The 26,338-nt window shown below is 43.9% G+C and overlaps 1 long non-coding RNA gene and 1 pseudogene across 1 annotated transcript; both read left to right on the top strand.

Annotated features, from left to right (window-relative positions):
- Positions 1 to 5,269: 5,269 nt before the first annotated feature.
- Positions 5,270 to 6,834, top strand: LOC133908426 (uncharacterized). Its single transcript, XR_009908207.1, has 2 exons — positions 5,270 to 5,693; positions 6,404 to 6,834. It is a non-coding gene; the product is annotated as an uncharacterized LOC133908426 (long non-coding RNA).
- Positions 6,835 to 22,541: 15,707 nt separating this feature from the next.
- LOC133908425 (WRKY transcription factor 71-like) lies at positions 22,542 to 25,470 on the top strand (annotated as a pseudogene).
- Positions 25,471 to 26,338: the final 868 nt, after the last annotated feature.

Below are 26,338 nucleotides of genomic sequence, written 5' to 3'. Positions count from 1 at the left end.
ATGTGTATAATTGAAACTAAAATTCTCCAAAAAAGGCTACTTTTATAAATTCTAGTAATTGTTAGGGCCTCAAATAAATTTCTAAAAATCTGGTAAAATTCACTAATATTCTTCTTATGTGATGTGATAATTTCTAAAATTATTTTTAGCCCAATATTATATGGTAAAAAATTGTATTCCTTTGTAATGCACCATTTATATGTATTTTTATAATTTCATGTGATATTCTTCTTTTAACTTAATTTGAATTCAAACATATAAAAATAGTGCTAAAAATAATTTTATAAATTATCACATCACATAAGAAGAATATTAGTAAATTTTACCAGTTTTTTAGAAATTTATTTGAGGCCCTAACAATTGCTAGAAGTTATAAAAGTAGCCTTTTTTGGAGAATTTTAGTTTAAATTCTACACAGGATTTTTGGGTGAGTTCAATTAAAATGGGTTGCACATGGATTATGGAATACGTACAATAAGTTTTAGAATTTTTGGAGCAATAGAACATCACTGTTCAGATAGGAGGGGAAATTTAACTTTGGAGTACTGTTCACCACGAGTAAAGAGCGGTAAGAGACTGTAGCTGTAGATGGACTGGACTAACCGCTGTATGACAGACGGTAGATGTCTATTTTTATAAATCTTTTCATCCGAGATATATTTAAATATTTTTATGTTAGAAAATATAAAAATTAAAAAACTTGGAGAGTGGGAACGACATGTAGTAGGTGAGTAGGCCCAGCCTAGATATCACCATGGCGAATTGGCGATCCATAGAGCCTCCGGAGAGCGAGAATATTTTGGTCCAGTTAGAGACGACCTGGCTCCTGGCCTCATAAAGATAGCTGTTTCTGTTCTTTTGTTGACAAGGGCTTCCCAAGCAGCCAAATGCTTCAGGTACATATTTCCGATGCCAAACACATTAGTCATAACCCTCAGTTTCTGATTGAAACAGCGTATACCTAGACATTGGTCTCTTTTGCACTAGCTTCAGGCGTTCGACAAGATATCCTTTACTACTGGTACTGCAACGAGTGCAAACACCGATGCAGCAGACGAACGAACAGAATCATGGGCGACACAACGGATCACGCGGGAGTGCCCCAACTCAGAGGCGCATCTCAACCAGACAGCCATCTCTCACTCTCTCTTTTTGTCTGTAGCTTTCCACGGGCATCGATCCCAGCCTATCCACGCTACATTCCAACTGGCCACTGGCCCGATCGAGATCCCAAAGCTTACAAGGCGGACATATTCGCCTGTCCCCGGCGCAGGCGTCTCACGGCGCGCAACGGCACGCCATGTGCCCGTGGCCGCGCATCGCATCGTTTCTCCTGCAGCCTGTTGGCGGCATGGCAACCCGTTAAGGTTAACATATGGATGAGCCTGAGTCTATGTAACTGGAATCAGGTGATCTTAAGAGTAGTAAATCTGTACATCACTCCTCGCTGCTGGGACGCGTTTTCGCGTCGGTTCAGGCTCTGCCCCATGCGAGTGGGCACTGGGCAGGGCAGGCGTGACGTAGCGCGAGTACCGGTGCCACTACATTCTTTTGGTGTGAAACAGGGCCTTGGTCGGGAGTCTCTGGGCTTGACCGGCGGCCGATGAGCTGCAATGCCGGATCAAGTGGATGGTTGGTTTGGTTTTGGTACAAGACAGGTGGGACTGCAGAGGTTTCCCCAAGGGCCCTGCAGGTGAGTTGCGACGTACGGTAGACTCCCTTGGGTCACTTTTGACGGCGACCGGACGCTGGTAAAAGTCCGGCCGTGCGTGATGGCATACAGATCTATCAGTGGCTGGCAGAACAGAAAATATATGGTGCTGTGGTGAACGGAGGCTGTCTCGTTCTTGCTTTTTCTGTATGTTTTTGCTGTTTTCTTTAGGTGCTGAGTTTAAGCAGATCGGTCGTATACTTTCCCCAATTAATCTGCTTGGGTACGCGCTTCATCACAAGTACACTAATATCATTGTTGTTAGAGTTAATTTTGTTTTTAATAGGATTAATTTTGGTATGTAAACGAGAGTCTATATTAAAGTTGAAGTAATGTCCTAATAAAAATTTATTATTAATTCGAGTAGGATTCAGAGTCTAATATTCGATCCATATTTAATGAAGAGTGGAGGGACGTCCCACAATATGCCATGAGAAAAAAATATGGCCGTGAGTTGTAACATGTGCGTATATAAGAGATAAAGGAGCAACATGTGTTTAGAAAAATCATACCGTTCTTTTTGTGTATTTGTGTTCTTCGTGATTGTTTCATCATGGTGAAAATCTAACAATTGGTATCCAAGCTTGTTTAATCTATGAAGATGTAGAAGTTGATGCTATCCGGAGATTTGTGATATATCAAGAAGACATGGCATCATCATGGTCGATGGCAGGAAGCTACGACAACATCGACAATATCGATAAGATGGTAGTCGACGGTGTGGTGTGAGAATAGCTGCAATGGTGCGTGCAGTATGGAGTATGTGGCTTTATAATGTGGTGAAGATGTCAGGTTGATAACATGTCATGGTGGCGCACATAGTAGATGTGCTACATACCTGTGTATGTGTGTCATTGTCGTGCATGTAGTTGAGCCTATGCATGTTCAAGACATGTGTGCGAGTGCAAGTATTTGTGCAGATTCATCATCCTAAATAGAGTGTGTGTAGGATGACGAAGTAGCGTCTGTTGTCCTAAATTAAGTGATGCAGAGTGGAAGAGGTGTGCTTGTCACCCTAAACTGAGTGCATGGTGAAAGATGTGTGTTCACCATCCGGAATTGAGTGCAAGTGCGTATGTGGTGTCATAATAAGAGTTTAATACGTATAGAATCGGAGTAGAGTAAGAGTCTGAGTAGGAATAGGATTGGATCTTAGTATGATTTAGAATTTAGTATTCGAGCCATATACAATGAATGATAGGGGCAACCCCATAATGTGCTATGAGAAAAGAGTCGTGTTCATGAGTTGTAACGTGTACGCTTGAAAAATAAAGGAGCAGTGCATGTTAAGAAAAATGACTTCGTTATTTTGTGTATTTGTGTTCTTCATGATTTTTGATCTTGGTGCAAAGCCAACAATTGCAAACACAGCAAAAGATGAGCAACAAATAATGATGAGCATAAAATGGTGAAGGCGGACCGGATGGTGGCAAAGCGCTACTTGGAGGAGGATGTCGATATGAATTCAGTGCCCACATCATTTCATTTTATTTCAGATGCCCATATCTCTTCTAATATGTCTAACATAGACGAATCGATGGGTAGAGATAATAGTGATATTAGTACTTCTATTGCTTCTATTAAGAATACAAAGATTGATAGGCTTTCGGTATTGGGTAGGAAGAAAAACAATAAGAAACAAGCTGTTGCAATGAATAGTATGTGATGAGGAGGATACAGACAATCTAGATACTATCCTTGATCACATTTGTGGTGAATTAACTAAGGATGTATATGAGGGGTGTGATCACATTTGATGTGATCTGAATGTTGTTCCCATAATAAAAAGTCCAACTTCGTGAAAAAGAATAAGGTGGGTCATCCACCTAAAAAATCGAACATGACAATGACAATGATTTCCTACTTGTTCATATATACGTGGATTACCGAAGGAAAATAATTTCTCTATGGTGGAATCCCGCAAAACAGATATCCCTCAAGTGAGTGACACTGTGAATGACTCTCTCACTACCCCATTTACTGAGAAAGAAGTGAGGGAGACAATTATTTACATGGAACACAATAAGCCTCTAGGTCCAGATGGTTTTCCAATTAAATTTTACCAGATTTTCTGAGAAGTAAAAAAAGGGATCTTATGACTCTTTTTATGGATGTTCATGAAAACCACCTATCTCTCTTCAGTCTTAATTTTAGAGTGATTACTTTATTACCAAAGATTGATGATGCAAAACAAATTCAACAATACAAACTCATATGCTTGTTTAATGTTAGCTTCAAGATATTTACTAAGGTTGGCACTAACAGGATCGACGGGATGTCCATCTCAAACAACATTTATGCCGGGTAGAAATATCATGGAAGGTGTGGTAATTATCCATAAAACAATCCATGAACTTCGTACAAATAAATTGAACGTTGGGATATTGAAAAATAACTTTGGGAATGACTATGATAAAGTTAAATGGTCTTTTCTCTAACAAACACTATGAATAAAAAGGTTCTCACCTAAGTGGTGTACATGGATTGAAAATTTTGTATCAAGGGAAAGTGTTGGCATTAAATTTAATAACGATATTGGTCATTACTTCCCGACAAAAAAAAGATTACGACAAGGTGATCTAATTTCCCCTATGGTATTTAATATAGCGACTGATATGCTTGCTATATTAATTTACAGAGCAAAGGATGTCAAACAAATCAATGAGGTGGTCCAACATTTAGTTGATGATGACTTATCAATCTTACGATACGTAGACGACACTATTATCTTCATGGACTACAATTTGGATCAAGCTAAGAACATGAAGCTATTTCTTTGTGTTTTCGTTGTTTGAGCTCAAAATAAACTTTTTATAAGAGTGAATTATTTTACTAAGCTGAAGCTAAAAACTTTAAATACTAATACATACAGCTATTTGGGTATGATGTTAGGTCATATCCCTTCAGGTACCTAGGAATTCATATACACTATAGAAAACTAACAAATGTTGATTGGAAGTAGGGATGATAGCCGAACTCGTGGGTAACTGCCCAAAAATCGCGGTTACCGCGGTTTTTCGGTTACCGCCGGAGGTCGGTAACTGACCTCCAGTCGGTAACGTGAACCATGGTTTCTACACCCGACAAGTATGAATTCAGGTTCTAAATCCTGTCTATAGATATGACGGATCGGATATCCAATATGTAGCAAGTGCGGGCCATAGTTTGTAATTTTTCATATGGTTAACCCGTGGATCACCCAGAAGGTCGAAAACATGTTTTTCCAGCGCCAGTGGCCTAGCCCAACTTTATTCTCTAAACCCTAGCTTAGCCATTCGCCCTATCGCCCATTGCCTCATTCCTCAAAGTCTCACATCCAGGGTTTCAAAATACGTCGATAACCGCTCGATATTCACAGTTACCGATCAATTCGTTGCAGTTCGCATTCAGAAATTGACCGGTTTTCAGTTAAATTTAAATTCAAAATTCAAAAAAATAAAAAAAATTGAAGAAATTCGACAGATTTTTACCGAATTCTACCAAATTACTTTCAGAAATCGCCGGGGCTCGGTAATAATCGGTCTATAATCGAATTTTGAAACCTTGCTCACATCTCGCATTCTCACTTGGGCAGACGAGCACTCGCCGACTCGCGGACGGCTGGACACCCTTCGCCTCTTGCTAGACGCTAGTCGCTGCTTGGCGGTCGGCGCTGAGGCACTCGCGGACTCGCCGCCGCCGCCGTCAGCCCTTCGGCCTCGCCGTCCGCCCGTCCTGTCCACAGCTCCACGGCGGCACGCCGGTACATCGCCCCTCCGGCCTCGCTGTCCACAGCTGCACGCCTCCCCTTTAGCCTCGCCGTCCCGTCGAGGGCTCCATGCCTGCACGCCGCCCCTTTGGCCTCGCGTCCCGTCCAAGGCTCAATGCCGACACGCCGCTCCTTCGGCCTCGCCATCCACGGCTCCATGCTATCCCTTCCGGCCTCGTCATTGGTGGTACGCGCTGCCACCTCTAGCCATCGGTTCCACTCAGATCTGCCTAGGTGCTCACTGCTCACTGCTCAGATCTGCTATTTTTCTTCGATTTGGTGCTATCTGTGTCTCTATCATATTTTCGTTGATCGATTTTGGTGGTATATGTTGATCTAGCAATAGTCTTTCTGTGGTCTGCATGATTGTGTTTGTTGCTGTTGAGTGCATAAATGCTTCAAGCAAACTGACTGTCTATGATCTAGCTATAGCTGTAGTTTCCAGGACTGTCTGCATGACAGATATAATGCTTCAAGCAAACTGTCTGTGATCTAGCTATCATAGCACTAATCTAGTTCAGAATCTGCGAATTTCTCACTTCGGCTTCCATTCGATTATGAGTTACTAATCATGTGAATCTATCTCCACTGTCTGCAACTAAAAATCTCCTTCAAGGAAGAAGAATTTTTCCATCACCTTTTGGTTGGCAATACATTTTGCAGAACTTGAATTCAGAACTCACTAACTTTTCTCACTCCATAGTTTGATTTGTATTTGTATTTTGTGGGGAGAAGCATGACCTCTTTCCTAATTGTTCCCCTAATTAATTCCCTTTGCATTGCAACAATGAGGTGTCTGCCTTTCTTGCATGGAGGGATCATTTGCACTGAACTATAATATTTTGCACTAAACTATAGCTATAGTTTCTAGCAAACTAATGCTTTGATACTTGTGTTGTAGAAGCATGTTGTTCTCAGTAGCTAATGTAAATATGTAATTGCAGGAGGCTAAGAGGAGTTGGGGTTGACGAGTTATGAAGTATGAAGTATGGCTGTATGAAGTATGAATTAGGGCACTAAGCATAAGCAGTTTGAGTGTATGTGTTTATGTGCCTGATGATAGGAACAAGTATTCTCTACATCTTCTGTGGTTGATATCTGGTTCAGTGGTTGAGCAAATATTCTGTCATTCTGGGCTACTGTGGTTCAGTCATGCATGTTCTGAACTTAGTTTGATAGCACTTGAGTTTGTTAGTTCGTGTATAGATGTTGGTTATGTCATGTTCTGTAGTGGTTCTTTTGCTTAGTTTGTTTTGACAGATATTGGGTGTTTGATAGCACTCTTGTTTGTCAAATTGCATATAGATGTTGGGTGTTTGATATCTGGACATCTGGTTGACTGGTTAAGTGGTTGAACATGTATTCTGATTTCTGAGTTGTGATGACGTAAGACCCGACAGGTTCCTGCCGGGTTCGGGTGCAGTGTGCTTTCAACCCGATTAGTAATTCGGATGCAGGTCGGGTTTTGATTTTCAGGCTTCATGGCGGGTGGGTTTTTGTTGAACCCGCACTTGATCTGACCTTTTGCCATCCCTAATTGGAAGGGGGTTGAGGAATGTTTTGAGAAGAAACTGAGTAGTTAAAAGGCCAAACACATGTCCTATGGGAGCAGATTGGTCCTAATAGATTCAGTTCTCGGTTGTTTACTTATGTTTATGATGTCCTTCAAAATTCCGAGGGGGTCCTAAAAAACTACATTATCTTCGCTCTAGATTCTTTTGGTAAGGAGATGATCATAAGAAAAAAACTACATAGTTGCTAAATGGAGCCTTTTGTGTCTAAGTATCAAGGAGGACTGGGAATTACAGGCCTTGGCATAAAAATAAGTGCCTCCTGAGTAAGTGACTATTCAAACTGCTAAATGAGGATGGTATATGGCAAACTTTGCTCATAAATAAATATCTAGGCTCAAAAACCTTATCAAATATTGAAATAAAGCTCGATGATTCACATTTCTGAAAAGGTCTTTTAAAGGTCAAATATTAGTTCATTTGTGGCGGGTCGTTTCATATTAAAGATGGCTCACAGAGGAGTTTATGGAAATACACTTGAGTTGGACAATCCCCCTTAAGTGAATAATATCCAACTTTGTACTATATTGTACACAAAAACATGCTACAATAGCGGATGTAATACATAGTGAACCGCTCAATGTATCATTAAGACGAGCTTTATTGGGTGATAAACTCATTGCCCGCCCAAACTAGGTGGCCAAAATAGCTCATATTCAACTAACACAAGAAAAGGGATGTATTTACCTAGAATGTACATAGGAGCGGACAATTCACAGTCCATTCTATGTATCATAATATGATTATTCAATGTATACCTTTCATCCATAAGGTTATTTGGAAGGTAAAAAAACCACTGAAAATTAAAATCCTTTTGTGATACTTACAACATAGAGTCCTTTTAACTAAAGATAAGCTAGCTAAAAGGAATTAAATAGTAGTCAGAAGTGATGTTTCTGTGAAAATAATTTGATTATTCAACATCTCTTTTTTTATTGTTAGTTTGCTATCTATTTGATGAATTGTCCAAATTGCTACCCGATTACCACCACCAAGTTCTATACCTCACATGCTCAATGATTGGCTTTTGTGTATGGGAAAAAATCAAAACAAATGCCTTTTGGTGGGGACAACGGCTCTATGTTAGATTATATGGCTTTGTCGAAATGATATGGTTTTTAAAAACATACTACTTTTATGCAAACTATGTTTAGGGGAACCTACTGAATATGTTTCTAGTGATGCTGCGACATGAGGAGGCAAAGGAGGAGGCCTGCGCGGCATGCTTCTTATTAGAGGTCATTGCCATGGTGTTATTTGCACAGCACGGGTGAAAAATCTAATAATAGACTCTTCCATGCATGATTTGCCCAGTCATATAATCATTTATTTCCGTCTGAACTCAGCTTGTTGCTGAATTGTGTAATAAGATGTGCATTTCAAAATACAGATGCTGGAAACTATTTCCTTTATTAAAAAAAGGTACAAAATATAAATAGTTTGAACCTATAAACAGCATACAGGATCGTGCACAACATCAGCAATAATGAGATTAGCAGAAAGAAATAAACATCCAAAAAGAAGAATCCATGTACTGTGCTTTACTAGCACAGTTAATCATTGGAGCTAGGCCCCCAAAACCCAAGTGGAGAGGTGTGAACAGATCTGAACGGGACTTTTGTGAGAATTCTCTGCGACCCCAGAAATAGATCGAAAGGGCGAGGAATAAAATGCAAACGACTTTATGCGTATAAAACACTGTCTTCCTTGGTACACCTTAGAGCATCTTCTGCAGAAGAGCTAACCGGCTCATCATGTTAAAATTGATCAGAAGATTGAAAAACACGACTCAAATAAAAAAGCCAAATAGCTGCCCATTCCCAAACTTGGTGTTCACCTCCACACTCACCAAATTCCTATAACAAAGCCAACAAGTTAGCTTTTGCTTCAAAACTCCATTTCTTCTCTCCTCTTTTATAAATTCAAAAAATGATTTTATAGAGCTTTTAAAATCACACTAGCTCCTACTAAAATCTTCTAAAAATTTTAAATGAAAATTCTCCAAATTTAACTATTTTTATACTTCGTTTGAATTTTTAGGACATAAATTTAATTCTCAAAAATTTGCTTACGTGGTAACTGCTTTTACAACGCGTGTATTTGTATGATAACTATTTTTATAACACGTGTGCTTGTATGATAATTGCTCTTACATATTATTAGAACACGTGTGTTTATATGGTAACTGCTCTTGCAATATGTATGCTTGTGTAGTAACTGCTCTTATAACGTATATTTTTATGTGGTAACTGCTCTTACAAATTCTTATAATACATGTGTTTATGTGGTAATTACTTTTACAATACATGTACTTGTATGATAACTGCTCTTATAACGCGTGTGCTTATATGATAACTACTCTTATAATATGTGTGTTTGTGTGGTAACTGCTCATGTATAGAGCGAAGATATAGCCGTTGAAAAGCTATTTGAAAAAACTAGTTGTTGAAATATAGCTGTTGAATAAAATAAATGTTAGAATAAAGTCGTTGTAAGAAACAACCATTATAAATAAAATATTGTATATGAGATATGGAAAGTGATATTTAACTAATCTGTTGAAGTGTGTAGAAATATAGAGGAGAAAACTTTTAGAATGAATAATTAAATAAAAATATAACTAATTAAGTTTAACTAGTCTGCTAAGTCAAAAGGGCGCATGGAAAATTACTTGGGAATAACACCATTCACCTGCCACGCATATAAAACTCTGCATGGTCAGTGGTCAGTTCACTCCTGTAACGATCTTTGACAAATACCGGTCCTACTACTTGTCCTAAGTGGCAAAGCTGTACCCCAGTGCACACTTTAATGTATATGTGACAAAAAAATCAACATAATATATAGTTACAACGAAGTAATGATGTAAATATTTACTAAAATAAACAGTTCCATAATATTTGTTAAATGAGCACAGTAAAAGTAAATAACACCAAAATAACACCAAAGTAGCCTCCAAGCGACCAACCACGACATCATCGGTCACTTTCAACATTTATTGTTTCTCCACATAGGCTACTACTCATGTACTTATCGCCGATACGATTGCGTAAATATATTTTTATGATTCAAAAACACCTCTAAATTGTAGCAGTAGCGATAGACAATACAAGTACTAGGTTCAAAAACTGATAAACCAAGTGATATCAAAGATATTTTCTTGTTACTGCCATTTTCTGGAAAAGCTCAACGATAGTTTGTAAGTTGGAGAATCTATTATCTTGTTGCACGTCAGTAATGTAAAGGAAAATTTTATGGTTAAGTTTCCTCAATTCCCCCCCAAATCAAAATAATTGGGATATAATTTAGCTAGGCATAACAAACTCTCAATATTGAAATCATGAAATGGATCTCTTCGATTAATACATGCAGCTAAACAAACAAGTAGTTGAGATAGTCTCGTTGAAGTGGCTATCAAGCTCTTGAAGTAGCCAATCAACAACATCATTAAAACAATCAACTTTAAAATGATGCTTGTTGGTAATCCCAGAAGCTTCACTCTGTTTATGGATAGCAACCTCAAATATGTTGTGATGTTTTCAACAAAACATCATAACTTTTTAGCGCTATGTTGTGAAGGTTGTCAACACCACATACATGATTATTTAGTCTATTTTATTATGCCAATTATTCCAACCATATACAATAAATGTTTGATATTTGGCCTCCTTCTTAGTCTGATCTCTCATCAAGAAAAAAAAAATAAAACAGTAAGCTTTATATGTAGACTCGCTAAACTCAAGCCAACTTGCAAATTCATGAAACCATTTATAATTAAACCTTTTATCTTTCTACCTAATACAAGTCAACGAAAAAAATAAGAGTGTGAGGTTTACGAGCCTATTTTCTAAGCACTTTCTTCTTACCAGTTCTCTGATATTAGGATGGTAAGTATTTATTTTTTTCCTTTTGCTTGGATCAAATTGGAGCCATGAAAAAAAATACAAAAAACATAGCCACAAGAAGGATCTAATCACGCATGATCGCTTGGCTTGGTGCCTGTCTCTGCGGCCCTGCCTACTATCCGGGGATGAAAATCCTAAACACGGGTTCGGGTACCCACATGTATTGTGCCCGACAGGCGCGGGCACTGTCACGTCCCAAAACCGTAATCACGTAATTAAGCATAATCATGCTTCATAAGCATTATATTTGATTTTAAGTAATTTTGTTTCAGAGCATTAGAGCACTCGGTTTTAAGTCAATTGGATAAGAGAGAAAAATTTAGGAGAGAAAAGAAATGAATTCGCAGCTGAAACGGGCTTCTTTCTCTAGCATGTGGACCCACATAGGTGGCCAACCACTCCCTCTCTCCCTTGGGTAGTAGCCCCACCTGCTCCCTCTCTCTCCCTCACTCCCCAATGCTCTCTCCAATCCGCAAAGGCAAGGGAGCAACTCCCCTCTCCCTCCTCTCTCTCTCTCTCTCTCTCTCTCTCTCTCTCTCTCTCTCTCTCTTCCTCGAATCCGCCTTCTAGAAGCACAATCGAGGTATGCATGTGGTACTCGTGTGTTCCTTAACTCCTAAGCTCCTCATCCATCCAATTCATTTGCTTTTTTTCAAAGGATTCGGGTCATTCTTGACTTGTTTTGGTGTTCTTGGTTGAAACATGAGGAGCACCGACGTTCTTCCTCTTCCCGAGCTTTTCCAACTTCCCCCGACAGTCACCAACTTCAGTAAAGCATCTTGGGTGAGTCTCCCAGGCTCCCATGGCAAGGATGCACGCTTTGGTTGGATAAATTCTGAGCTTGGAGCTTTGGTTGTGAAGTTGCAATGCTTTTCATGTTCTTGATGCTTAGGAGCGATTTCGAGACTTTAGATGAGTTTAAGTCATGGAATCGAGTTGCCATGTTGCTAGATGAAGTTTAGAGTCCATAAACTAGTGCAAAACCTTTTCTCTTTGGATCGAGGAATCTCGCAAATCAAATCGGCCATTTGTCCTCGTGAAGAAATGCTCTATGTAGCAACTCGAATAGTCCAGGTAGAACTCAGAGGTTCTGGGTAGCCCAGTGAAAACCCCGCTGAATTACCATCATAAATCATTAGGGTTTGGGGTGCATTTTGGGTCTAGAAACCTTTGTATAGTGTATATCTATGTCTATGTAGGATAAATTCAACATGCGAGTTGAATCGACCGTGGAAAACCATCGAGAAGTTCAAGTCGGCCCAACCCGGATGTTCCGGGTTAGACCCGGAGGGTCCAGGTAATTTGCGGTGCTTTTAACCGAACACCCTCGCTCGGAGCCTAAACCGGAAAGTCTGACCCACCCAGAAGTTCCGGGTATCACCTAGAGGTTCCAAGTTAATTCGATTTAGATTTAGCAGAGAACCCCATTTCGAGCTTCACTCGGACATTCCGTCCTAACCTAAAGATTCCGGACTCGACCCAGAACTTCCGAGTTAATCCAAAAATGGCTAACTGAGAACCCATGTCCGAAGTATACCCTAGAGGTTCCGAAACCCGGATGTTCCGAGTTCAACCCGGAATCTCTAGCCTCATGTTAGTTTTCCGGTGTTGTTTAGATCGTAAAGTTTATTATTCTTTCGCATATCTTGCACTCTTAACAATGTTGCACCTCATTCATGCTCATCATTGCATGCGTTCTTCTTTAGTGAATGAAGAACCGGAGTGTAACGCGAGCGCGGGTGAAGGCGACGCCAATCTACTAGAATTCTGCGTGTGTTGCGTGGGTAGCATTAGGCGATCACCGGATCAGCAAAGCAAACATCTAAGCCTATTTCTCCTATTAATTTGGATCATATGTGTCTAATATGATAACATATGCTTTATGTATATTTGCATGTTATCGAGTCGGTGTTGGGTTTTGGTATGGGTAAAACCTATATTGATGTATTACATCTCTTGTCTTGAGATACTGATGATCCATATCCTTGTAACCGAGGTTTAACTTGATGTTATCTAACTCAAAGGTTAACTGAATTGCTTAGCCATGCTTAGATTATGAGGTAGAAGTCGAGCGGTGAAATGAATTCATCGTTCGCGAGCATACACTTTAATTACTATCGCAATGATAACAATGTCAGGTTTATGATGTTGGTTGGATGAGTAGTGAGGATGAGACGAGATATGGGCGGTGTTAGGGGTATTTTCTCCTGCCCCGATGTGGAGTTCCCCGGGATAGGTCGGGAAAAGAACCTGGGTTTTTCTGTATTGTTTAAGCACCGTTCGTCGGTGTCGTTGGCTTTAGTACTTTCCGTGCTCACTACATAGCAATCTAATGGTAAGATAAGCCGAATATCATATGTTGTGCTAACGCTTGACATGCTTCCCTATGACAAGTAAGAGAAAAAGAATAGGAGAAGAAAGGTGGTGGAGAACCGAAGGTGTCCGGGACACGCTCGCGGTAACCTCGGTGCCATAGGAGCATGTGCAAGTGGATAGTTTCGGATATAAGAAAGGTTGGCATGAGTACCCCTAGTGTGGACATGTGTGGTTACATGAGCCGTATGGTCCTCAAATAGTGTGGGTAAAGGAGCATCCCCTGTATGGTGTAAAAACACTTTAAAATACAGACGTATGGTCCTCAAGTAGTGTGGGTAAAGGACCATCCCCTGTATGGTGTAAAAACATTTTAAAATACCACGCCCTCGGTCATGAGCATGCTTTTATCCATCCGCATCGGTTGTAGAGTTTCGAATTTGGGATCATGTGGTGGATATGTTGACATGGTTCTATTCACACCTATGTACATTATGGTTTCAGTTGTATCTATGTTTACGTTGGTAGTTATAGTTTAGAATGATACTTTTGGGTATAGTATAGTTACTCACATGTTAATGTTAAATTGCACTTTGCATCAATACTTAACCACGTGGTCATATTCTTGCTAACATCCAAATGTATAATCCTTGGAGTTAGGTTATCTATAAATAAGTCTTCGAGTATCTTTGTACTCACGTTGCTCTTTCAGGTACTACCGGCGAGGAGGAGTTGATCTTTGGCTACTTTACGTCCGCTGAGAGTGATGGCGGGCATGAGTAGAAAACTACTCGGAGATCGTGTTTTTGTGATAGAGCCTAAGGGCATATGGCTTCATCCTCATTTTGTTGTTTATAGCTTTAGCTTCCGCTGCATGATTTCTCTTTGTCTAGGGATTGATTAGTTTTAGTATCCTCCTAACTTCTTTGCTGTAAATTGTGAGAATTTGCAAATGCTTAAGAACTTGTAATATAAGCTTAATGATTGGCTCTTTAATAGCTATAGTTGTTCTGACAGATAATCATATTTTAGTAGTGTCCGACAACATACATTAAACAAAGTATATCATGTGGTAAAGATGGCATTTCAAACATGTCCTTAGCAAAATTTTCCTAGTAGTCATCTCATGGAAACATGAAAACCAATAGCAGCAGTATTCCTAGTTCCTATATAGTATAGAGGTATGGGCATCTGGTAGATTTCATCTGATTCCTAGTTCCTATATAGTAAGATGCCAATTTGCCATGAACTACGCATACAATGTGCTGAGAGGGTTTCTGAAGTAGAGACAGACCGATCACATGACGTTGAACCTGGCTCAAAGCTTTCTTCGTCTATTGGCTGGAGTAAACAATGAGTGGATCAGCACTCAGCAGTTCAGAACATAATTGCCCTTTGCCTCTTGGACCATGTCCCGTGACTTGTTTGACCAAATCAGCATGAACCATGGGCATGCACGTTAAGATTTCAGTAAGGTAGTGCTGACATGCGCAGTAACATATTCCCATTATCACTATGCATCATGAACAACTACGAGTACAGAAAGGGATCCAATTCCAGGAGATCCAGATAAAATCTTGCGCCAAAAGCTGAGGCCAAAAGTGCATGCATTCAGGGCCAGCAGTTCCAACTCCCAGCTCAGATCACTTTCAGGATAAAACAGAAGGAAAAGTTAATTGCTCCTGGGCCTAGCTTTAGCTATCCTTTAATCTCAGTGGGGTGCATGGAAATGAGGGGCCTCTCGGCCTATGAGACCTGACCACTTGCATGCACTCCTTTCCTTTCTTTGCCTTCCCGTGGCCATCAAAACGAGCCAGGCCGTGGTCACGATTACGACCCGGTCAATACGGTGGCTGATCTAGTCGGAAAAGCGAAAGGCATGCATGGCGAAACCGAGACATTTCTGTTTTCAACTTTTGTAGGTTTTGGATTCTTTTGACGGGATCAAAACGTGCTCATTTCATTTGGAAAAAGAGGGGCAGCGGTAAGACTAATGTCTGGCTGTTGTTGATTGTTACCGTGGAACACCGTCCTTGCAAAGCTGATAGTATATACTATCAGCATCAGGAGTGTCTCTTTGAGCAAGGATAAGTTGAAGATAACAAAAATCTCAAAATCATATGTTCACCTTTTATTTACAGAGCAGTGGTTATATATGTTAGACTGAGAGTTGAATCGATAATCTACACGACGGTGCGACTTGAAAACTCGATATTTGCAGGAGCAACATGATTTACCGAGTTGGCACTCCCATCCCATATGCATGGTAATTATGAAAATTCACATAGCTAACTATCGAAATTTGTGTGAAGAAGGTGAAAACACAAGCAGTTATGTATACTGTTTGCAGTTAAATAAGGGATGGCATCATGCTCATGGGAGGCCGATGTCACTGGTCCAAGTTGAACATGTTGGCGGTCCAAGGGCAGCGTTTGACTCGGTGGTTAGATCTGTCTAACCCGTCCAAGTCAAGCCCATATGAAATATATTGTTCCCCCGTCTCCATTGTCTCATGCCGTGCAACTGCAAGCATCAAATTCAAGCCCTCGATCTACACTACTCCTACTTGATAAAGCTTCCACTGCATGCCCGGTTGCATGCCTCCCACGACCGAACTAAAAACAAAAACTTTATTAACCGATTAAAAACTAATCAAACACCTAGCGTAGGACCAACAAATTAAATTAAAGCTAGCACAAACACGGCGTAGTACGCGTCGGATCGCAAGCTAGCTCGAGCTGTTCATACCACTTTCTTTGCATGCATTACTTACGGCGAATAAGTACAAAGGTTAGAGTTGACTGCGGAGGCTCATTCCCGTCACTAGGATATACATATATATATAGTCAGGATGAATCGCCACCGAACGCCTAGTGCTACGTTCGGCAACCTAGCTGCTACGTCGGACACGTGTTGCGTGCACGTACTTGTTTTCACATGTGAAATAAAGCACGCAGGAAAGTAGTTCTCCAACTCCAGGCCCAGAGGGTGGGCTACTCATTCCGATGGAGACTGAGCGCATAGCTCAAATAGGCGCCAAGTCTAGTTAACATCGTGCACATAGCTTGAGTTATATTAATCTCGAGATACTTATGAGGGGTAACCATCATTCTGGCCATCTAGGCTGTGCTGATTTCGTCGCGATAGATTATTGATCAAGTCATGTGAGGTACTAGACTAGTAGTTGGTAACTTTGGGGGTACGGTTCGGCGCATGTCACGGTCGTTGGCTGGCTGGCTGGCTAGCCGTGCAAGGCAGAATTGATGGGCGGCATCAGGGAGAACCACGTGTTGCTCAGGCGCCCGGCGTCGCTAGCTGCTTGCATCCCCTCGCACGTCAGGGCCGGGCCCGGGGGCGATCGAGTAGCTAGCGGTGGTGCGCGCGCGCGCGCCTCGGCGTGGCGGGGTCAAGCAAGTGCCCGCTGCCCAATGGGAGGGGAGCCGTCTGCGGCGCGAACCGCGGTCGAGCGCCAGCGTCCGTGGACCGTGCGTCCGGCACGCGTCGGATGGATCGGGCGCGGGCGAGAGGGACGTGCGGGGAGTAGGGGCGACAAAGGTCTGTTTGGGTAAGTTTTTTCAGCAGTTTTTTATTGAAATTAGAACCATCTCTGTTAAACAGTAATTTTTAGTTTTTAATTTTATGAGTAGAATATACGTGAATGATTTTTTAAATGAATTAGAAGCTGATGAGCTGAAAAAATAGTTTAATTGATTCACTTTTCATACAGAATCAACTCTTCTATATATTTTATTTTAGAGAATCATTGTAGAATCATTTTTAATCATAGAATTACTTTATTTAAAAAATCACACCAAAAGAGAATTTAGATAAAAAAAAACTCAATTAAATAGAGCCAAAATTGACGCTGCTATCTGCGCCGATCCGTCGGTCATGGACGAGATCAGCGGGACTGGAGTGGTGGATCTCGACGTCTCGTCATGGAATTCGTGGGCAGCTGGAACGCAAGCTGCTGTTACTTGGTCAGCGTTGTCAAGCTAGCTACTAAGTACTACCTTACACTGAAACACAAACACTGCAGAGCTGTGGTTCCTGACATGGGCTGATGACCCGACGAATACTCATGTGGACTGCTGCTGCAACAATAACACTTGTAGTGTGCCCAAACTGGCACGTACCCCTAGATGGTTATGCTGGGAAGATTCCCTACACGCGCCGAATTTTCGTCTCGAAAAGCAAAACGCGCGGTAATAATTGTTCGCAAATACTATGAGCGAAGACACCGTAAAAAGAATTCAGACGCGCGCTCCGCATGCAGTGTACTGGAATCTTTCGTACGTGCTGATGTACACCAGTACGTCGCCGTGTCTCCCTGGCGACACATTTTCAAATGCACATATTCTCCGCGGACTGACGCGATGGCCCCCCGTTCCAACAACGATGTGGAGCAGGTGAGGCTCGGCATATCCTAAGCGCTTTGGATAAACAAAAGTGGCGGGTCAGACTTTTCTATTGTTCTTTAGATTTGATGATCTTTATTTCTTCATAGCATACAAATTGAATAAAGTTTAAGACTGGAAGGACTTTGGAACAAGTCAAACCAAGGTATTAGGTCTCGCAAAGACAGCAACATGAGTCACACTCACATGTCACAGGGTGTATGCACTGCAGAGACTATAAAAGGTTTGGACTCGGGCCAAGTTGCAGTTAATCATCGATCGGTGGTCGTCTAAACAACAGCTCATTAGCAAATGGATTTGTTATGTTCCAATCGGATCATCAGCTGAAAATTTAGTGTTGGGAAGAAAGCGTCCCATATCATGTGGCGCTTGTTCCTTTGTGCATATTCAGATTTGAGATTTTGACCTTGTGGTTGGATCTTAATTCCTAAGTTTAACTTCAGTTGTCAAAGCATCTACCGGATATAGTGACATCCTTCCTACCGCCATAAATGCGCCTCTCTCTCTCTCTCTCTCTCTCTCTCTCTCTCTCTCTCTCTCTCTCTCTCTCTCCACACGCACACACATTTTCATAGATGTAATGTTAAATATATTTAGTTGTACAGTATAGCTACATATTAGTCAGTGCTCTTCCAAGGATCTGTGCTTTAAGGTCAACTTTTAAGTTCGCGGATTTGTCCTTTGCACGAGTTTTAATTGGGAACATGGAGCATAGATCAACCAAGACACTAGTTTGTGTCATTTCTCTGAAAGTGAGCATCTAGCTAATTGGAATTCTTTTACTGCTAGAGCTAATAGAGTTGTACTGATGTCAAATACTACTGGTAATGCATATTGATGCCAAATGGTAAATTAAATGGTTTAAATTGCAAAAGGGACTAGCTAGATTGCTAGTGTTGCAAGATGGGAACCCATAACAAAATAAAATTAACCAATACGAAAGTAGAACAAAATCTTGTAGCTATTCATGACTAGATCCAAGGTTTTGAGACGGGGCCATGCGCGATACTAGTACTTTTCATAGGTGGAACAAGCGGCAGCTTTCAAGTCCAAAATAGAGGCTGCATGCCAGTCTCTAAGAAAAGCCTTTCTTTCCATGGACCAACGTGGACATTTTGCGCAAGACCGAAACGAGCTAGACACCAGTTCCAGATCATCTCTTTTTCTAGATGGCGTGGTGACTATAGCTAGTTAAGCTAGACACCGGTTAGTTGATAGGTTTCAACTCCGATCCCGTACCAAACTTGTGCCGACTTTTTCCTCCTGAAGGCCTTTCGTAAGGCAGGAGCTACACGTCTAGATCTATCTGCTGATGTAAGTGATAGCGGTAAGCTGGGATTTGATCTTTCAAGCGCCTATTAAAATATTGTTTTAGAAACATCAGTATAAACTGTAGATGTATATTGACACTATTACTATCATATGCACTCATATAACGTAAAATAGAGATACAAAATTAACTTAAAAATTAACAAAGTTATCGTAGATATCTTATTATCAACCGATACACTACCTATCATTAAAAAAAAATTCACTTAATAAGACACACAGTGAGCAAACTAACCATCTAAGCTGAGGTCGGTTCTCCGTCGTTACGAATGGTTGTTGAGCTCATGCTATTCCGAGTGTGAATTAATATTCTCGCCACATTACGCTACGTGATTAGTTTAGTCGATGCGACTAGCTAGACCCAATTAAAACTATACAAGATGAACTGAAAATGGCAATAATCAATCTAGTGATACTTATGTCATGCTTAACGTACGTACCAGATCGGTTAATCACACAACTAGCCGCGCGCGGGTGAATCAAGGAGATTAAAGTTGCGAACCCGAAGCTGGAAGGCGTGGTAGGCTGCTGCATGATGGACGTGTACTACTATACAAAGACTCATCAGTATCAATTTTAAAACATCATCAACCCGAAGTAGAAAAATACAATGGACTGCTGCATGATCAAAATGCACTATTATAGAAAAGTTCATCGGTACCGATTCAAAAGTATTATCACTACTGGTTTTTGAACAAGCACTGATAGTCCATGACTATCAGTGTCGATCTATAGTTCTTAACCGGCGTTGAAAAGTTTTCGAGAGAAAAAAAAAACAAGCTAACTCGACTGCCACCGCCGCCGCCACTGCCCCGATCCAACGTGCCATCGACCGATTTGCAGAACGAAACTAAAAACACACAAATGTCATATAGATAAAATATATCCACACTAACACAAGAACAAGAACATGTACATTCACAAGAACACAGAAGAACATATACTCGTAATTTTATTCTCTAAACACTGTCGTACAAATCACATACATTCACACTAGCACACACATCGTACCATATCACCCATGCCTCACCGGTGCTTTTCGGCCTAGATCCGACGAATTTGCGGTAATAGGAGGTCGGCTGGCGACAAGGTGTGAGCAATGGCGGCGCCCGGCTCCCGTGGGCAGCTGGGCCAACGGGGATCTACTGTGTGCAATGGATCTACTGTGTGCAAAACGTGGAGTGAGAGTCGATGAGTCTCACCGTGCGCGGGAATAGGATGGAGGAGCAGCATGGAGGCAAGTCGATATCATGACGACGGAGAGGAGTGGAGGGTTGGCCGGACTTGGAGAAGACACCGTTGCCGAGCTCGATTTGCTCGGAGAAACGTTGGAATCGGATAGGAGATGACTTGGAGAAGCTCTACTCGTCCTCCCACTTGCTCCTAGGTGTCGGCCTTGATCCTGCCATCCCCACGCCGGATCCCACCGCCCCTACGCTGGATCCCATTGCCCGCACGTGAGGAGTCAGATGAGGAGGGCAAGGAGGGCGATGAGGGGGGAGGAGAGGAGGGGTTGAGGGGGAGGAGACAAGGAGGCCGACGAGCTCAAGGGGGCGAGGAGGCTGGGATGCACAGCGAGATGGAGAAATACTTATGTGTGAGAGACATGAGTGTGTGTGAGAGAGAAAAGGGATCAAGATAGAGCCGAATGCGACCCTAATCGAATCTAATAAAAATATTGGGTCTAGCTTCCCTTCAATGCCAGTTCAGAATAAAAGTCCGATACTAATACTATTAGTATCAGTTTTGGTACCCGTGCCGATTTTTATATAAGCCGGTACTAATAATACTTATCAATACCGATTTTATCTGAATATTATGAATAGAAACTGATATATTATTAGTATCGGTTTTGATAATACACGTAACTCTTTTTAGTGATGGGTTGGGTTAGCAGTTAGCCAGGCAGGAGGAGGGTCGGGTACCTTAACGGTTGGACCCCGACCTGCGGCAGCCGGCAGAACGTCGCGCCCCGTCCCCGGCTGGATCGGGCTTTCCGAGACAAAAAAGCAGGTGCGCCCCTCTCACCTGTCGCTGCGCTAGCCCGCGCCTTAAATGCGCCCGCGCCGCAGGCAGGGGCCACCCCCACCACCACGTACGCCTCCCGGCCGCAGCGGTGCCACCACCCTCCTGCAGTCCTGCGATCGACCGATCCATCCATACCAGCCGCGCCCTGCGCCTGCCCCAGATCCGAAACCGGGACGTACAGTGGTCGGTCGGGCCCCCACGCGCACCCGGGCGACCTCGTGACCAGCAGCTGCACGTACCGGCCGGCGCGATCGAACGAACGCGCGGATTCACACGGTCGGTCGGCGAACACACGGCGTGACACGTTACGCGCTCGTGCGCGGCACCGGCCCCGGCCGCCGCTTTCAGATGGCCCATGCGCGCTGTGCCTGCCGGTGTCGCGACGCTTGTTAACCCGCGGCTTCTAGGACACGGTGCTGTGGGACGCCGAGGCTGCGCTTGGTGACGCTTCGCTCTTCACATGGGCCGGGCGTTGAGCGCGTGCAGAGCTGGCTGTGTTGGGCTCGCGCCGGTGGCGGTGCGCTGGTGCTCTGTCGACGCAACGGCCGGTGGACGATGATTAGCAATAGCACGTGATATTTTGGTTCGGATTCACTAGTGTTTGGTTCATAAGATAGTATGGGATATGACGAATTTATTTTATTTTAAGATGTTTAGATAGAAGAGAGTGAGATGAGATGATCCAGAACAGACAATATTTAAAGCTATAAAAAAACGTCCGGATGCAGCCATGCCAATAAGTTGCTTGAAACATTATGGAGCAGGAAATTTCAATCCCCAGAATAGCATGCAACCTCTACCGTGTACAGTCCATGCTTCCTCCAACAAACAATGGGAAAGATGGGTGGCTCTGGCTCGTATATGCGTTTCGTGCACTTTTCACGACTGTTCATGGTCGAAATGAATGGCTGCTGAAACAATCGGAGCAGACCAAGCAGTCTTAGGTATCCTGTCACCGTGGCACCTTTTTCATGAATTAGATTTTTCTGCCGTACCATCGCTGCTTTCCCGACGTGAAGGCTGATGCACCGTCTGCGAATGGAAACGCGGCGGGGCCCCGCCTGCCAGACAGCTTGACCGGACTGGGCCCCGCTGGCTCGCACATGTTATTCTCTCCGTCCCTTGGGCGCAGCGCATGTATAGCTTCGAGGCACGTACGTATTCCCTTCCTTCGTACACCGCCAGCATCATCAGCCGTCAGCTCATGATCGGACGGGGCAGAGACCAGGCAGCGTCACGGCTGGCCCACTGGCCAGCGGCGCGTAGGCCCGGTCAAAGCGGACCGACACGTGCCGGCGCAGTGCGTGTGAACGTCTGACCGCGGCGCGGCGGTTTGACCCAACGTAACCTGCTGCCGCCGGTGGCGCGCCGCTGACTCACTCGCCCCGGCCCGTGACCGTGGACCGTTCTTCCCCTCCGCGCCCGTCATTACTGTATCACTAATCCTACATTATTATCATGCTACTGCTCACCGGCCTAGTAAGTACTGTAGCTTAGAGCCTCAAGTCTAACTCACCGATAATTGTTGTATCTTGCGATCAAAACAAGCGCATAACTCCAGGGGAGGAGGAAGAGCCCAGGAAATGGACATCTCGTTTGGGCCTAATCAATTACGAGTACTACCTGTAGTTTCTTTCACAAAAGCTGGATCAATTAAATAAAAAGGCAAGCCAAAGCGAGAGAGAGACCACCCCATCCAGTATCTCTATGTGCATCAGCTTGCTACACACCTAGTTATAGCCGTGCTCTCTTTCTTGCACACACACACACACACATCCCTTTCATTGGCTCGCCTCGCACAGCTCCACTACCATACTGCTACCACCAATATATCCGTATACGCTTGCTTCCTTCTCTTGCCATCTTGATCCTTCCCTCCCTTTTGATAAGTGATCGAGCAAGCGCCAAGAACCACCACCACCAGCAGCAGCAGGCAGAGGCAGCAGCAAGCACGTCTACGCGCGGCGCGCCTATGTCGTCGGGCGAGTTCTACTTCCACGACGAGCTGGCGTCGCTTTTCGCGCAGCGGCCGGCGCCGGGCGAGATGATGCAACAGCAGCAGGAGCCGCAGCAGGCACCGGCGTCGTGGTTCGCGGACTACCTACAGGCGGGCACGCCGGGCATGGCGACGGACTACGACCTGCTGTGCCGCGCGCTGGACCTGCCGGTGGCCGCGGAGGACGTCGTCAAGAGGGAGCTGGTGGTGGACACGGAGGGAGGCAGCGCCGCGCAGACGCCCAGCGGAGGCGGCACCGCGCCGGTGACGCCCAACACGACGTCGTCGATGTCGTCGTCGTCAAGCGAGGCGGCGGGCGGGCGAGGAGGAGGAGGAGGAGGCTGCTTCGGCGCCGGGGAGGAGGACTCGGCGGGGAGGTGCAAGAAGGAGGAGGGGGGGCGGGGAGGAGAGCAAGGAGTTCGGAAAGGGGGACGACGACGGTGACAAGAGCAAGAAAGGGTGTGTATGACTTGGAATTGTTCATTAATTTCTTGAGATTTTAGCTTTGTCTTTCAAATCTTGGGCGGCACTTTCTTTCTTTTTGCCACTTCTTGAGTAGATCTTCCTTCTAATCGGTATTCATGGGATTATCTAGTTCTTTTTGGTGATCCTGGATCAGGATTAGTGGTCAGTTGCTGTAGGTCGGGTCCTGCTTCGTTCCTTTGCTTGTTGGTCATTCATTCTTCTTCTGTTCTTTGTTTGTTTCCTTTGTTCTTCATTTCTTTTTTAAGGTAGCGGCAAAGGTGTGAACTGGGGCTAGGGTTTCACACTTGCATGTCACAAGGAAACAAAATAAAAAAGTCGGTCAGTGTATTATAGCTTAATCAGCTAGCCGCATGCCCCGGCCTCTTCTCTTACCCTTTAGCTTTATGGATTTCATGCTTGGTCTTGAACATGTGCATCTTCTTCCAGGCCAAGATCTGCACCCTGAATTTTTTGTTCCTTTGTGCGGATGCTCCTTTTTAACCTTTTCGTTCACCCCCTTTACCAAGATTATACCCAAAAAACCAAAGATCTCTAGAGAAATGGTCGGTCTAAAGCTATACCCCCTCATGCAGCCCAAGAGATATTCCTCCCCTCTCTGTAGGGTTGCACAGCTCCCTTTCTGGTGCAATCTAGGACAGCACAATCTTGGTAGAAATCCAAAGAGCAGAAAAGGGTGCAAGCGAGAAAGGGGCGTGCACACAGTGTGAACCATGTAAAACCATGTGCACTCTCTAGCTGATTCGCACACCCAGCCAACAATCGTGTTTGAACGGGATCCCGGCCATCTCGCGGTCGTAGTATGAACGAAATCTTCATCCGTTTCCGTCACTTTCCGCTGACCCCCACGGGATCGAAGAATTGATCAAATCTATGCGCGCGCGTGCAGGCCTGCGTCGGCGAAGGGCAAGGGAAAGGGCGAGAAGCGGCAGCGGCAGCCGCGGTTCGCGTTCATGACCAAGAGCGAGGTCGACCACCTCGAGGACGGCTACCGGTGGCGCAAGTACGGCCAAAAGGCCGTCAAGAACAGCCCATACCCCAGGTACGCATACATGCACGTATTCGGTCTCGTACAATTATGTGTCTACTTGCACCTCCTCTTGTACATGGTAGACGTTATCTGATGGAGGTGCAACCGCTACGGCACGTACGTGTGTGCAGGAGCTACTACCGGTGCACGACGCAGAAGTGCCCGGTGAAGAAGCGGGTGGAGCGGTCGTACCAGGACCCGGCGGTGGTGATCACCACCTACGAGGGCAAGCACACGCACCCCATCCCGGCCACGCTCCGCGGCAGCACCCACCTCCTCGCCGCCCAGCTGCACCATCATCACCACTCTGCCGGCTACCATCTCGGCGCCTTACAGCCGCCGCTGCCGCAGATGGGCGCGCCGTTCGGGCGGGCCGATGGCGGCATCGACGTGCTGGGATTCCTGTCGCCACGCGGCGCCCACCGCCACGCCGTGCCGCCGACGATTAGCCACGCGTCGTCGCATGGCCTTGCCGGTCCGATGAGCACCGTTTCAGGCGCTACTACCACTAGCTCGTCGTCTCCTCCGTCGCTCCAGATGCAGCACTTCATGGCGCAGGACTTCGGGCTCCTGCAGGACATGCTGCCGTCCTTCGTTCACAGCAACGGCGGCAACATCCAGCCTTGATCACCACAAGAAAGCTAATTATTAAGCTATATAAGAGATAATTTGGTTCTTGTTGATGCTTAACCTCTTCCTTTTTTGGCCGATTTACTTGTGTCGATCGGCTCTTGATTTGTTTCTCTTGTGGTGCGAGATGCATGGTACAGAGTTTTCTGGCGCCGGGTCTCGTACCATTTCTATGATCTAGCAGCTAGTCTTCGGTAGTATACTAGCGGTTCTTGTACATGTACCTAATCCCCAGCTCATGCATTGCACTCTATCTGCAGCAGTACTGACCATGAGCTATGATAATTTTATGCTCCTCTTTGCATTCCTCCTGGCCAGCTCCATTAATACAACACTACCATATTTGTGCATATGTTTTGTAGCCTCATTGCTGAAATAGAGGCCATGGAATCAAGGTTTCCTGCAGGGTCATTATCGTCCATGGATGTCCTTAACAAGTTCTTGATGGCAGGAAGATGTACTGCATGGATCGATCGATCTTGGCTGGCTAATAGCTTGTCATGCATGATAAGACCTTCGTGTGGTTGGTACAAAGAGTTGTTATGGAAAAGTTGCGAGGGTCATTTTGCTCCTTTGTTTCGTGCAAGTACTACTGGTCAGGTCGTTCCAAAAGCTGGGACTAGTACTAATAATCATGCATAGAGTGATGGGAACCTTCCTACCTAGAGCTAGAATGGCCGTGTGCGCGTATATGATTGATGAAGAACTTGGACGGGCATGCACGTACAGAGATCGCCCGTGTCACACAGTCTATGTTTCGCTAGAAATGTGGCAAAATAGGGGCCTAGGTAGTAGCTACAGATACACCTGATTTAAAAATGTGGTGGAGATCTATCTTTTCAGTCGCTTGGACCTTACTGTGCAATGATGTGTCACTCATATGCTAAAAAAAGTAAGTATATAGTATATATAATGATCTCAAGCAGTCAATGAATTCTGCTCTCTTTCGTCGGCCACTGGATTGATAATTTCTTGTTTTTGGTTCCATGCGTGAAGGGGATGTGCACCGGTCACGGTCATTCATGCAGCATGAAATATGACAAATATTTTGGGTGCACATGGATTAGGTCAAATGGATAAAATTGCATCTATATGGCCTATATATTATTTTGCTTCAAAATGATACACATTTTTCTTATCTAACATTGATTTCATGCCACAAAGCAGTATGCAAAT

This window comes from Phragmites australis, chromosome 2, assembly GCF_958298935.1.
Source record: "Phragmites australis chromosome 2, lpPhrAust1.1, whole genome shotgun sequence".
NCBI classification, from domain to species: Eukaryota; Viridiplantae; Streptophyta; class Magnoliopsida; order Poales; family Poaceae; genus Phragmites; species Phragmites australis.
This window is presented reverse-complemented; position numbering and strand designations above follow the sequence as displayed.